This window comes from Portunus trituberculatus, chromosome 11 (assembly GCF_017591435.1).
Source record: "Portunus trituberculatus isolate SZX2019 chromosome 11, ASM1759143v1, whole genome shotgun sequence".
NCBI lineage: Eukaryota > Metazoa > Arthropoda > Malacostraca > Decapoda > Portunidae > Portunus > Portunus trituberculatus.
The window spans coordinates 555,229-569,197 of NC_059265.1; the positions used below are offsets into that span (position 1 = coordinate 555,229).

Here is a 13,969-nt window from a genome sequence, read left to right on the forward strand (position 1 = left end):
AATCGGTTCTTTTATTGAGGATGAGGGATTGGAGGTTTTAAATTCTGGGGATGTCACACATTTCCACAGTCCTACTGGGACTTTTACCGCTATTGATCTTTCTCTGTGTACATCTAATTCTTTCCTTGATTTTAACTGGCGGGTCCTACCAGATTTACACGGTAGTGACCACTTTCCGATTTTATTGGAATCTGTGAAAATTGAGCCACAGTCCCGGCCCCCACGCTGGGTTTTAGACAAGTCAGATTGTCGTCGATTCACAGACCTAAGCTCTTTTATTCGTCCGCTGGCTGACTTTTCTACTTGTCCTGAGGCCGTTGATTATTTTACCGATTTTTTTATTTCTTTAGCGCTTCAGACAATCCCTAGGACGTCATTTCGCTTTACTAAGCGTCCCGTTCCTTGCTGGAACGCAGCATGCACTGCAGCGTTGAAAGAGAAACAGGCAGCTTTCGTCTCCGGCGAAATCGTGGGGACCCGCAGTGCCTGGAAGCTTTTCGGCGCTGCCGAGCTCGGAGCCGCGTTTTGAAAGAGGCACAAAGAGCCTCGTGGAAAGCCTATGTCTCTTCCATAAACGTCCGCACCCCTCTTACGGATGTCTTCAACAAAGTCCGCCGAATTGCTGGGAAGAATTCTGCTCCTTCCCCACCAATTTTGTTGTCTGCTGGCCGAACGGTGGCAGACCCTAGGAATGTCGCCGACCTCTTCGCGGAGCACTTTGCCAGTGTTTCCCAGAGGCTTCCAGCAGCTCCGGGCGCACGTCACCGCCAGAGAATGTAATCTCTCGGTATAAACTTTTCTTCCGCTGGAGGGGAGTCTTATAATGTACCTTTCTCTGCTTCCGAGTTGCAGACTGCTTTGTCCCAGTGTCACGACTCTTCTCCTGGGCCAGATGATATACCTTATGCCTTCTTGCGCCACAAGTCTGACACTGCTTTTAAATTTCTTTTAAATCTTTATTATATGAGTTGGCATACCGGTGACTTTCCATCTTCTTGGGCTGTGGCAGTAGTTCTCCTATTTCCGAAGCCTAGGAAAGATAATCATCAGGCTACGAGCTACAGTCCTATATCTTTGACATTCTGCATTTGTGGCAGTGGTTCTCCTATTTCCGAAGCCTAGGAAAGATAATCTCCAGGCTACGAGCTACAGTCCTATATCTTTGACATCCTGCATTTGTAAAGTTTTAGAAAAGATGTAAGACTCATGTGGTATTTGGAGAGGGGGAATTACTTGTCATCGGTACAGTACGGCTTCCGAAAGATGAGGTCTACTACTGATGCCCTTTTATCCCTAGAGTCTTCCATTTGTGAGGCCTTCGCTAATCACCACCATCAAATAACAGTCTTTTTTGACCTGGAGAAGGCCTACGACACGGCTTGGTGTCATGGCATTTTACAGTTTTTGTTTAATTTGGGCCTTCGTGGGTATCTTCCTCTTTTTATCCAGACGTTTTTTACGGGTTCGAGTGGGGAATGTTCTCTCTGAGGCTACTGCTCTAAATGACGGCGTTGCACAAGAAAGTATTCTTAGTGTTACATTATTTGCAGTCGCCATAAATGATGATTGATACTCTCCCAGATGGCATTCACAGCTCCTTATATGTTGATGATTTATGTATTTCCTTTGCTGCTGCTAGGATGTCACTGATTGAGCGCAAGCTCCAACTAGCGATCAACAGGGTGTCCAGTTGGGCCAACATGAACGGTTTTCGATTCTCCACCTCGAAGACCGTAGCTATGCATTTCTGTCGCAACCGTGGTGTCCATCCAGACCCTGATTTATACCTCGCCAATAGACGCCTCTCATGCGTGGAGGCGTCTCGATATCTTGGCCTTTTATTTGACAACCGTCTCACCTGGGTTCCCCATTTCCGTTCTCTTAAGGCGTCTTGTCGGCAGGCATTATCCCTTCTTCGGGTTTTAAGTCACACCTCTTGGGGTGCGGACAGGGACACGTTGCTGCTGCTTCACCGTACACTCATACTTCCGAAGCTGGAATACGGCTGTGAGATCTACTCATCTTGTGTGTGTGTGTGTGTGTGTGTGTGTGTGTGTGTGTGTGTGTGTGTGTGTGTGTGTGTGTGTGTGTAATAATAATAATAATAATAATAATAATAATAATAATAATAATAATAATAATACAGTTTATTAGTAATTACAGTACATAGATAGATAGATAGATAGATATTTATTAACCACAGCTAGGAATCGATTTTACATTAAAAAAACAATTATATCACATTAAAGTGAAAACAATATTACTTAAACAAATATAAATGTAATAAAACACAACTGTAGTCCACAAACTACAAAATTCCTAATTAAATAAATCTAACCAGACTTCCCAAAAATCTTATACATATAACTTCAGAATATCATGAATTATCTTACATACTATTTTATCTGAATAAGTACCCAAAAACAAATCTTCCATGCAATCAAAATGATAAGTGCCACGTATTTGTAGTGACTGAGGACAGTCCTGTATGACATACCACACTCACACAGCCTTTCCTCTACAGGGATACGCCCGCGGCCTCTTCTGTTCCACCTCCCTGTCTCTATTCCAAGATTGTGACCGTTAACTCTAAAGCGCGTAAAAGACAATCTGTGAAATTCATTAATGTTATGTCTCACTCTGTACACTGGATGAACTGACAAACTTGGGTTCATATACTTATAAACTTCACATCTAGATGAGTTTGAGAACAAAATTTGATTGTTAACATCTCCCATGATGGCATTACTATCCCTGATGGCGCTTGGTAAGAACTCGTTTGCAAGTCTTCCAGTTGGCGTATTACATGTCCGAATATTATTTAGTGCAAAAACAAGGGGATCATCTTCAAAACTGTGTCTTTCTTCATACACTTTGGAAAAAAAAAACTTGTGCTGTCTCAATTTCAGTAACTCAGGAAGCGGCAAGTACCCTGACTCAACATAACACACTAGATTGGCTGTTGTTCTCCTCACCCCCAACAGTTGTTTTAATGACCAATTGTACAATTTAATTACAAGTTTAAAGTCCGCCCCCACCCATGACTCACAACCATACAAGAGTGAGGAGATCAACGCTGCATTAAAAACCCGCCGCTTCACAACAAAAGGGATTCATTGTTATTTTTGAGAAAGGATACAAACTTTAACACATGACACATTTTTCCCTTTGCATGAGCCTTAACTGCTGACGACACCGAGCCGTCGCTGGTGAAGGGTGAACTGAAGTACAAGTAGCTAGAGCAGTGATCTATGACAAGTCCATTCACCACCAGTGAGTGGCTCGGCATAACCAGCTCTGCCGTGAATTACATCAAATTTAGTTTTCCTCTGGTTAATTTTCATACCATATTCGTTACAAAATTCCTGTACAATTGCAATTTTTTGTAACATAGCTTCTCTAGATGTAGATAACAGTATAGTATCGTCCATTAGTACTAATATATGAAACCATTGGAGAAAACCATCTGACTGACAACGTTCCTTTATCATCTTAATCAAATCATTGACAAACAGAATGAAAAGCAAACATGACGTAGGCAATCCTTGTCTCACCCCAAGCGTTATTGTCCTGACCGCCTCACCAATCACACTCTCTGTTACCCGGTACATTGGTAACAAAGCCGCTAGCATCACCCGCCCACATCCAAGCCTTTTCATTACCTTAAGTAAAACATCTCTTGGTACTAAATCATAGGCTTTAGAAAAGCCAATGAATGTTACAAACAAAGTTATTTTTTTCCTGCGAGCCATATCCGTTAACAGGCGAAGGCTCACAATGTGTTCTAAACAACTTCGCTACCTCTGTGCTCCAGCTTGTTCTCGGTACGGTTTGAACCACTGACTCAGTCTTTCACACAACACCATTTCGTACAGTTTAGCGATTGCGTTAATTAATGACACTAATTCCCCGATAGTTGTTTGTGTCACACCTGTTGCGTGCACACACACACACACACACACACACACACACACACACACACACACACACACACACATTTCTGCCTGCACGCACGCACACGCATTTACTCACACGGACGCCGACTCAATTTACATAGCCACACACACACACACACACACACACACACACACACACACACACACACACACACACACAGTTCTGCCTGCACGCACGCACACACGTTCGCACGCAAACGCACGCAGACTCATATTCACACAATTACATACACGTTCGCACGCAAACGCACGCAGGCTCACACACACACACACACACACACACACACACACACACACACACACACACACACACACACACACACACACACACACACACACACACACACAGACCAAGAGAGGAAGGTAACCTCTTGGGTCACGATTCCTCTGCTCATCACTCATCATTCCTGTCACCCATCATGATCGTTTATGGCTTAAGGACCAAATGACCAACGTGTTCACTCCATGCTGGAATTCACCATGCATGGAGAAACACTTAGTGATAACGTTCCTTGTTAGGAGACGCCATCTTCTTAGTGAGGGAGTGTAGCGAGCATGCTGGCTAGTCACACGGCTAGCTGTGCGTCGCGGAGGATGATGACACGATGTTTCTTGCTACCAGGCCATGACAGTAAATTAGTACCAAGTAGTAGTTGTTAAGGGTAGTAGTAGTGGAGTGCTTCTCATTCACATTATTGCAAAGTGTGATGTAGACGTAGCTGTGTCTATAGTGATCACAACAACCTGTTCTTTCTTGTGTGTCTCGAAGAAAGATCACAAAAATGTCTTTTTTGTTTTCTGTTGTGAAGCACAAAGGTATTGTTACGTGTTTCCCAAGATGATGTTTTGTGAGTCTTTCAATGCAATACTTAATTTAAGTGTCTGGCCAATGTCTTGTAACGTGGTGCAGTTTTTGTTACTTGTAATTATTTTTCATACCTACTGATATGACGATATCTTGTGAATGATTTTCCTATATATTTCTAATGGCAACACAATATCTCTAGATATAATAAAATGCATAATGTATCGACTTGTTTTCCTATCAGTTGAAAGAGATCCAAAACAATATCTGGTTTGCAAGTGAAGCGAAATTAGTCAACAATCTGTTGCATGGCGCCACAGCGTCTGAGGTGATATGATGCCACAATATAGTTGCATGGAAATACTAGTAGTAATGTGTAAACTGACACACTCCCGTCCATGATGGCGAAGGTGGGCAGGTGTGGGTGTTGGCGGTGCTGGTGGAGATATTTACATGCTTGTGTGTAGATAGATAGATAGATTTAAAAGGCGAATGATTAGAGGTGACGAGCGAGGCTCCTGAGACAGGTTTGTTCTGCGTCACTTAGAAGGATAAACCAAAGACTCTATAAAAGAAAGACTGGAAAGCACCAAAATTAGGTGAAGAAAAGGCTAACTGCTCACTCTGATGTAGTTATTTCGTCCAACACAAGAGGGTTCACCATCACATAGACTAAAAATAGGCGAAACGAGTGGCGCAATGTAAATAAATAAAAACCTTCATACAAAAGTCTTTAAATAGCTAATATCTTGTATAAGAACGTTTTTTAGTAATGATTAAATACGCTTTGCTTTACCCATATGAACTCATTTGCGAAGGAAAAAAAAAATCAATAAAGTAGACAGAACAGTTAGCATCCACGACCCGTGGCTGGCGGGTGTGCATTTATCTCACTCCATTCTGTATCAACAAAGTCCCTGCGAAGAAGAGGAGTGCTGAGGCCATCCATGAGGAGCACACCTTCACGACCTCTCCTGTGGATAGCCAGAGAAACTATTATTCATGTGGAGAATGTAAAACTTCCTGTTGGTGGAGCGGAGAAGTTTTGTCTCACCGCTGCCGCTGACCACATGGCTTCCCTTGACCTGACCAGACACAAGGAAATTTCTGCTTTATAAATGGACTTAAATGTAATACTATTCCAAGGTATCCGATATGTTCATTTATGAAATTTCGTTGTGAACTGAGTTTATACAAAATACTATGAGCACATTTTGTGCATGTATGTTCAGGGAAATGATTTTGTCATGGGATATTTTGCTTCTTAGATGGGATGTTAGAAATGAAGGCCAGTAATTGTTGCTATGATTTTTGGAGCCATGATTGGTGGTGTGGATGGTGCATACCTATTCTTATTAGTATGCTTATGTTTTTTTTTTTTTTTTTTTTTTCAGATTCATGTGTATGCATGTGAAACTTAAATACAGTTCATCCTTTACATGTGGAATATGAAACATTGTTCGGATTCATGTGTCATATTTCAATGTACAATGTGAATGGCTATACACATATAATGATACAGCGTTTCAGGAACACTGGAGGGGCATTCTGTGCAGAACCACCTCTTTCTTTTAGGTGTTGCACCTCGAAATGGGGATGTATTCCCTCTGGGGTTTTACTTACTGAACATAAGTAGTAATATATATATATATATATATATATATATATATATATATATATATATATATATATATATATATATATATATATATATATATATATGTGTGTGTGTGTGTGTGTGTGTGTGTGTGTGTGTGTGTGTGTGTGTGTGTGTGTGTGTAGACATCATTTTATGGTGTTTTGCTAGCATGTTATGCTTATATTTTGTGTAAACAATTTAGCATGTGCTTGTATGTTTTTTTAGAGTATTGTTTGTGCTTAATGTAAACAATATATAATAATAATAATAATAATAATAATAACCAGCATTCTTTGATATGACAAGTAATGATGCACTGACTGGTAGATGCTTTACCTAATTCATGCTTGTGTCTGACTGCTTCTACTGCTTTATTGTTTTCTACATTGGAGATGTAAATCTGCGTTGCATAACAAAATATGCCTTTTGCTTCATAAGGTTAACGCACTTTGCTTTCATTGTTTATTAAAGGCGCAAATATTGTCAAAGTAATGGCATTTGTGATACAAGTACAGCAGGTATGAACTCCATATACAAGCATTGCTATATATGTATGTTATACCATGGCACCAATAGCATGCTTATGTATGTGTTGTCACTCATCATTTGTGTTTTCTGACCTTTTGCCATGACTAACACACCCTTTGTTTGTTTTCTTGTGTACTTTACCTTCAATACTGCTTTTGTCAGTTCTTAATTTTAATGTTCTCTGAACCTTTGAATGAAAATGTTTCCAGTGATGCGTTTCTTAACACTGAATCTATTTTTTCCCCATATTATTTTTATCATATGGTTTGTGGCAATAAAGTTTGGAATTTGACCCTTTTTATTTTTCATATTTCCTTCACACACACACACACACACACGTAAATAAGTGTTTTCGAAAACCTCGGTACCTCAAGTCCGAGGAAGGAGACAGCGTTAACGACTATTATCTATTACGCAAACTCAAATAGCTAGTATGTTTTGTAGTAGCAGTATGGTAGTAGTAGTAGTAGTAGTAAATTTCTACTACTACTACTACTAGTAGTAGTAGTAGTGGTGGTAGTAGTAGTAAATTTCTACCTCTACTATCATAATCGTTATTATCATTATTAATATTTATTATTACGGAGGAAATGAGAGAGAGAGAGAGAGAGAGAGAATGTCAGGTTGTTGTGACTTGACCCACCTTTTACCAGACCTCTTTTTCTTATTGGCCCATATTCATATTGTGCGTAGGAGTTGAAGAGTATTTATACTTCGTAAATAATCCGAAAAGTGATAATTAGTTCAATTACACACAAATGCTACTTTTCAAATAAAGAATTATGCTGCAAAATGAAGTGGATTAGAGAGAGAGAGAGAGAGAGAGAGAGAGAGAGAGAGACTATAGGACATACGTGATAAGAGTAGGGGTGATAAGATAATGAGGGAGTTAGGGGAAGTGGGAACTGTGACCTTGAGTCGTGTTTGGAAATAACACAGGGTGTTTTATTTAGTGTTTATTGCATATATATGGCTTCATTCCGCCAGGGAGTGGCGCTCTAGCCTCCGTGGACATTACAAATGTACAATAAAAGTTGTAAAAAAGTATAATTACATATATGGATATATAACACACACACACACACACACACACACACACACACACACACACACTCAAACAACCCAACAATATATATTGCTAACTTTACACACGTGCGTGCCGCCAGGGAGGCCGGAGTGACCTGGGTCGAACGCGGGGGAGGCCGGAGTGACTAGGGCCGGAATAACGAGGGGCCGGAGTGACTTGCTACCGTATGCTTTGGGGTTCATTTCGTTTGTTTTCATTATATGTTAGATCTTTTACGCATATTTTACGTATTTTGAGAGTGTGGATTGAGGTGTGTGTGAGTATTAGCATGTTTTGAGTGTGATTTGGGAGAACTTTGAAGGGTTGGTTGGTGTTCTGAGTGGGGTTTGGGTTTATTATGAGTGTTATAAGTGGTGGGGGGGATTTAGTGGTCTGTTGGGTGTGTGTGGAAGATATTTCAGTAAATATTGGGTGTTTCTAGTGAGTTTGCAGGTACTTTAACCTGTTCTGTGTTTTCTTAGTGTGTTTTGGGACGTTATTGAGTTTTTTAAGAGGGTTTGGGTATGTGTGGTTTGTCGTGGGTGTGTTTAAGAGTGAATTGGGCCTATATATCGTTCCCAGGTGACGACAGGCAGAATGAGGTGGACGTGGCGGAGGCTGTGGGCAGTCAATTCACGGCGCAGATTACCTACACCTTGCGCCACGCTGACTGCCCGCCGCTGTTCACTAAAGTCGGGCAAACCTGTATCTCCGTGTTCTGCCCTGGATATAGGAGTAAAGTAAGTTGTGGTTTTTGTTGTTGTTGTTGTTCTTGTTCTTGTTTTTCTGTTAAGATTTGTTTGCTCTCTCTCTCTCTCTCTCTCTCTCTCTCTCTCTCTCTCTCTCTCTCTCTCTCTCTCTCTCTCTCTCTCTCTCTCTCTCTCTCTCTCTCTCTCTCTCTCTCTCTTTTACTCTTCTACTACTACTACTACTACTACTACTACTACTACTACTACTACTACTACTACTACTACTACTACCTACTACCGTTATTTGAGTGAGGATAGGTAGTGTCAGGTCACGACGCGTTACGACAGCAGGTTCCCATGCCTGTCCCTTCTTGCATATATTCTCACCTGCTCTGTTTGATGAGTTGACGTGGGGCAAGGCTTACCCACCAGTTGTATGGCTCTATCGGGGCGATGTGATGGAGCTGAACATTGATTTATCCTTTTACGCCACCCTCGTGCAACACTTCAACCACCACCGTCAATGTGTGTGTGTGTGTGTGTGTGTGTGTGTGATAAGTAGAGGTGATGAGACGGTCGTGTAGGTGAGTGCGTGATGTACAACAGGTAAAGGTGACAAAACGAGCGGTCATGTAGGCGAGTTAGTGAGTGTGTCGGAGTCTTCGTGGTGTCTGATTCACGTGGTGAATGGATAGTAGTAGTAGCAGTAGTGTACTGTTGTTCACTACACACTGAAGTCAGTCAGGCGTTCATGTCTGGTGATGATTGTAGTAGTAGTGTTGTGGTGTTCACTACAGTACCCATCTTTCCCCAAACAAAGGAGGAATGGCGTTGGCTGCGCGGATGAAACCGCTCTGTGTGCTGGGGCGGAGATAACGGGGCAGGTGGGGGCTTGGCGTCAGGGACAGTTGGTGGCCTAGGGTACGGGAAGGCTTGTCTTCGGGGGTCCGTGGTGCCTTGGCGTCTGTGGTGCGGGGCGCCTTGGTGTCCGGGGTGCGGAGCTCCTTCACCTCTGGGCTTGGGGGCCTTGGGGTCTGCGGCGGTGGGACTTTTACTGCTCCAGTCGTGATTTAGCTTTCGTATGGGGAAATGTTTCTGCCTTTCATCCTATGAAACATGGAGGATCAGAACAAACAAACAAACTCTACAATGGGATCATGCAAAAGATAGGTAAATAATTAAATAGATTAAAATTGTATGTATCACTGATATAAGAATATTTTTTTACAGTTAGACCATATATACATATATGAGTACACTGGAAAAAAAAATGCAAAAGTTAATTACATCTTGTTGTTTTCATCCTCAATTTTTTGGAGTATTTTTTTTTTCAAATGTTCCAATCTTCATTCTTAGTAATTGAAAAATTTGTCTCATAATCAATATGATGAAGAAATAAAGTATGGAACTCTCCTTCACTCTTTCTATCTTTTAGCATAGTTTGAAGCCACAATCTCCTTCTTTTTTGCTTTCTTTCTTCGTCTTCGTTAAGTGGAATGGCGATCACTGCCAAATCAGATAGAGAAAAGTCACTTGTAACACATGGTATTTGGTGATGGGTAGTTAAGTGACATCTGTATGGCTTGTAACTGCTTAGGAGTAACGAGTATAAACTACTTATGAGTAACGAGTGTTAACTACTTAGGGATAACGAGTGTGAACTCCATAAATAGGACAAGTGTATTGCCACCAGCGGTGGACCGAGGGTAGCTAGGGCAAGGAGGGAGGTAAAGCCTACAGTCTGTCGATGGTGAAGCAGCCGTGCACATCCCTTTATACCAGTTGGGATATATACCAGAGACCATTCTTTACACCACATGAACGCCAGAGATTGGTAAGAGTGCTTGTTGTGTTTGTGAAAGCATAGGAGTGTAACTGTATTTTGTACTTTGTTTTTTTTTTTTTTTTTTCCCTCATGTAATATTAGTTAGCTACTCGTCTATTTATTTGTTATGTACTTGTTAATGATTTTGTTGTGTTTTTTTTTTTTTTTTTTTTTTTTTGTGATTCTGTTTGAGATGGTGAATATGTTGCTAATGCCGTCTCGATAACCTGGCGTAGTAGCAATATACCACGAGGAAACACCCTTGCCTAACACCCCTTAGTGGGTGTTATATCACCCATCCTCCGTCATTGGTGGTGTGACTTCCACTAGTGTTGAAGGAAAGGAAGGGATGGGACCCATGGCGGAGCGAGAGAAGACCATACATGTGAATGCACCAGGACCTTGACCAGAGCGAGAGCGGAGCAAAAACATAGCGAGAGCGAAGCGAGAACTTAGCGATAGTGTGAATCAAGCCTTAGCCTCAGGAGGTGAGGGGGCTTCGGCGCCTCGTCGGGAGCAAGCTTAGCTAGTGTAGTATAGTGGTGTTCACTACATGTGTGTGTGTGTGTGTGTGTGTGTGTGTGTGTGTGTGTGTGTGTGTGTGTGTAGGGATGATATTGGTAACTTGAGTGACTGTAATGTGTTTTTGGTAAGCTTTTTATATTTTGAGGTGTTGCAGGGTGTTTTGGGTTAGTTTTGAGTGATTTAAGTTATTTGTGTGTGTGTCAGTTGTGTATGGTGTGTTTTGTGGTGTGGTGTCAGTATTGGTGCATACTGTGTGCTTGTAGTAAATTGTAAGTGCGTTTATTGGTACTATGAGATTTTTTCATGTTGGCAGTATCCAAGGGGATTTGACAAAGCTAGGTTCAATGATTTCAAATTGTTGACCAATATAACAGGTTCGGCAGTGTTCCAAATTGATATGGACAGTAAACTGAACAATTGTTTTGGTATTTTGTAAGCACGATCGACAATTTGGAAGTGATCATTCAGTGGATAGGTTTGTGTGTGGGTGGGGTTAATTCACAGTACATAAGCCGGAGAACATTAAGATGAAAATAATGACAAATATTTAATGTGATTCGCAATATATATATAGAGGTGGATGAAATTGAGCAACCTTGCTTATTGTAGGCAACATTAATGAGGACCTTTGACGGTCTGTGTGGGAGTGTAAATTTTGTTGTTTGTCGGTTACTTGTATTTCAAGGAAACACGAGAGCTAGATGAACAGCATTGTGGTAACTTACTGCTAGGGTTTCTCTCTTAAAACACCATCTAGTCAATCTAAATTTACCTTACGATAATCTAAACCATGAATAATAGTGATGTTAAAATACAAAGCCAGCATTTCACCCACAGAGTGCAATAGTGGCAGAGCTGCAAACGACCCCACACGGAAGAGGAACAATAATCGGTCAGTCAGTCAGTCAGTCAGTCAGTCAGTCAGTCAGTTCTCCCACAGCGGTGGCAGTAGTATTCCGAAGCAGCGCATGTGTGACGGCATCAATGATACTGCAGTAACGGAGAGGTGAGGAGAAGGCTTTGCTTTTGTCACTACGGCACGCAAGGCTTAACTCATGCCCTGAACTCCTTTGTTTCATATAAACGTTGCAGATTTTCTTACATTGGATACAGTACAATACAAAATCAAAACTTGACAGTACCGAAGCAAATGCCTTTCTTGTGGCAGGATGAGTTTGTGCAGCTGTGTGGGATTGAGGAGTGCCGGGAGAAGAATGTCGGGTGTGTGTGAGTCTGTTTACATAAACACTCGAGAGTCATACCACTGCCAATGCCGGCCATGCAGGGTACAGATTCGTGTCAGAAAGTACAAGTGTGAAGGTGAGGCCTCCCTGAACTGTCAATGTCACTTTACGGTCTGTCTTCTTAAACTTGTCAGTCCTTCACCTCTTCATTTAGCAGCAGCCTAAAGAAGTTAATGTGGTATTCAAGGGCACTTTTGTTATTATTGGCATACATCAACATGCATTTTGTCTCACGAGTATTACTAAGATCAGCGATTTACGAATAGGTTGTTCTTTATGATTAAGTATAATTTAATCTTGCCATATGCATTTTTCATGAGTACTGATATAATTTTTGTAGTTTTCCTCAACGTATTGTTGAATGTGTTCCTGAAATGCGTGTAAATCTATCCTTAAGTTGTAATAAATCTGTGTTTCTGAGAGTGTAATTCTCCACCCTCAGACGTTGACGAGTGCGTGGAGTCGCCCAGATCCTCTCCCTGTGGACCATCCCCTCAGTAGTATTCGATCTGCCCAGCAGCAGCAACGGTCATGAGAAGGCGGTCATTGAAGTGTCAAGTCTCCAAGCTGGCATGGTGGTGGGTGTTGTGCTGGGCTCCCTTGGAGTTCTTTGCCTAGCTGTTGGGGTAAGTCAAATAGTTTTTCACTTCTTTATACTGTGGGGTCTTGCTCTGGATGTGTTGTGGCTGTGCTGTGGCAAAGATGGCGTAATTAAGTAGTGGGTGAGATTCTTCCAAACTTTAAACAATTCTAAATTGTTCTTGACACACTGAGAATATTTATTCCATTACTGTAAAGTTAGCCGACTCATACTTCATGCTTTTTTTTTTTATCTCACCTGCAACATTTTCAGTGTACAAATGTTTGTCGGGTTCCTGAAGATGCGTCGACGTGTTATCATCCACGCAAGCTTCCCCAACCCAGCCAGTGTACCACAAGACAACAGGCATTGAGGAGGATGGGAGGAGGGAGCGAGCAGCTGCATGCACTATTGAACTGGACGGCATTACATTCTTCCCACAGTTGTATGATTACACTGAAGCAAGCCCAGAATAAAGTGTTGAGGGACCATGATGTGAGTATTGTGGTTTGCACATTACACTTTTATCTCCTCGTGTCTCATTTTAAAAGGTTTTGTACTTTCTTCTTATTTTTTTTCGTGACTTATTAATGTTGACGCCATTTCAATGTTGTTCCATCTCTTGTTCCAGGAATCAGTACTACTAACGCCAAAGAAGTGAGGGAAGTGTTTGGAGTGAGCGTACAAGACGTACAACAGACACCAGACTGCTACTGCCGGTGTAGCCAAAGGAACAAGAGGAGGCAAAGGAGGAGGAAGAAGAAGAGGAACAAGAGAGTGATTCTTGGAGACGTACCAATGAAGTTCTGAAGGTTGGCCACAAATCTTCATTACTGGTGTAGTGTTTTCATTGATCATTTGTAGATTGGGTGGATAAATTTGTAGATTTTGTAGACAGTTGAAGATGTGAAATGGGTAAGGTTTTATGCCATGTCTTATTTACACCAGCAGAAAACCGTGATATGTATAAGTTGTTATAGAAGCAATGTGATAGGAATATACCGTGTACTTATACATATAGAATTTAAAAGAGGAGAGTGTAGACCAAGAGAGGAAAGTAACCTCTTTTAGAGATTTCGGTGAAAGTTTTGCTGTAGCATTAGACATATAAA

General features: G+C 41.4%; 1 long non-coding RNA gene across 1 annotated transcript; it reads left to right on the forward strand.

The window, feature by feature from the left end:
* Positions 1-12,265: 12,265 nt before the first annotated feature.
* On the forward strand, positions 12,266-12,785 carry LOC123502271. Its single transcript, XR_006673852.1, has 2 exons — positions 12,266-12,353; positions 12,720-12,785. It is a non-coding gene; the product is annotated as an uncharacterized LOC123502271 (long non-coding RNA).
* The last annotated feature ends 1,184 nt before the right edge of the window (positions 12,786-13,969 follow it).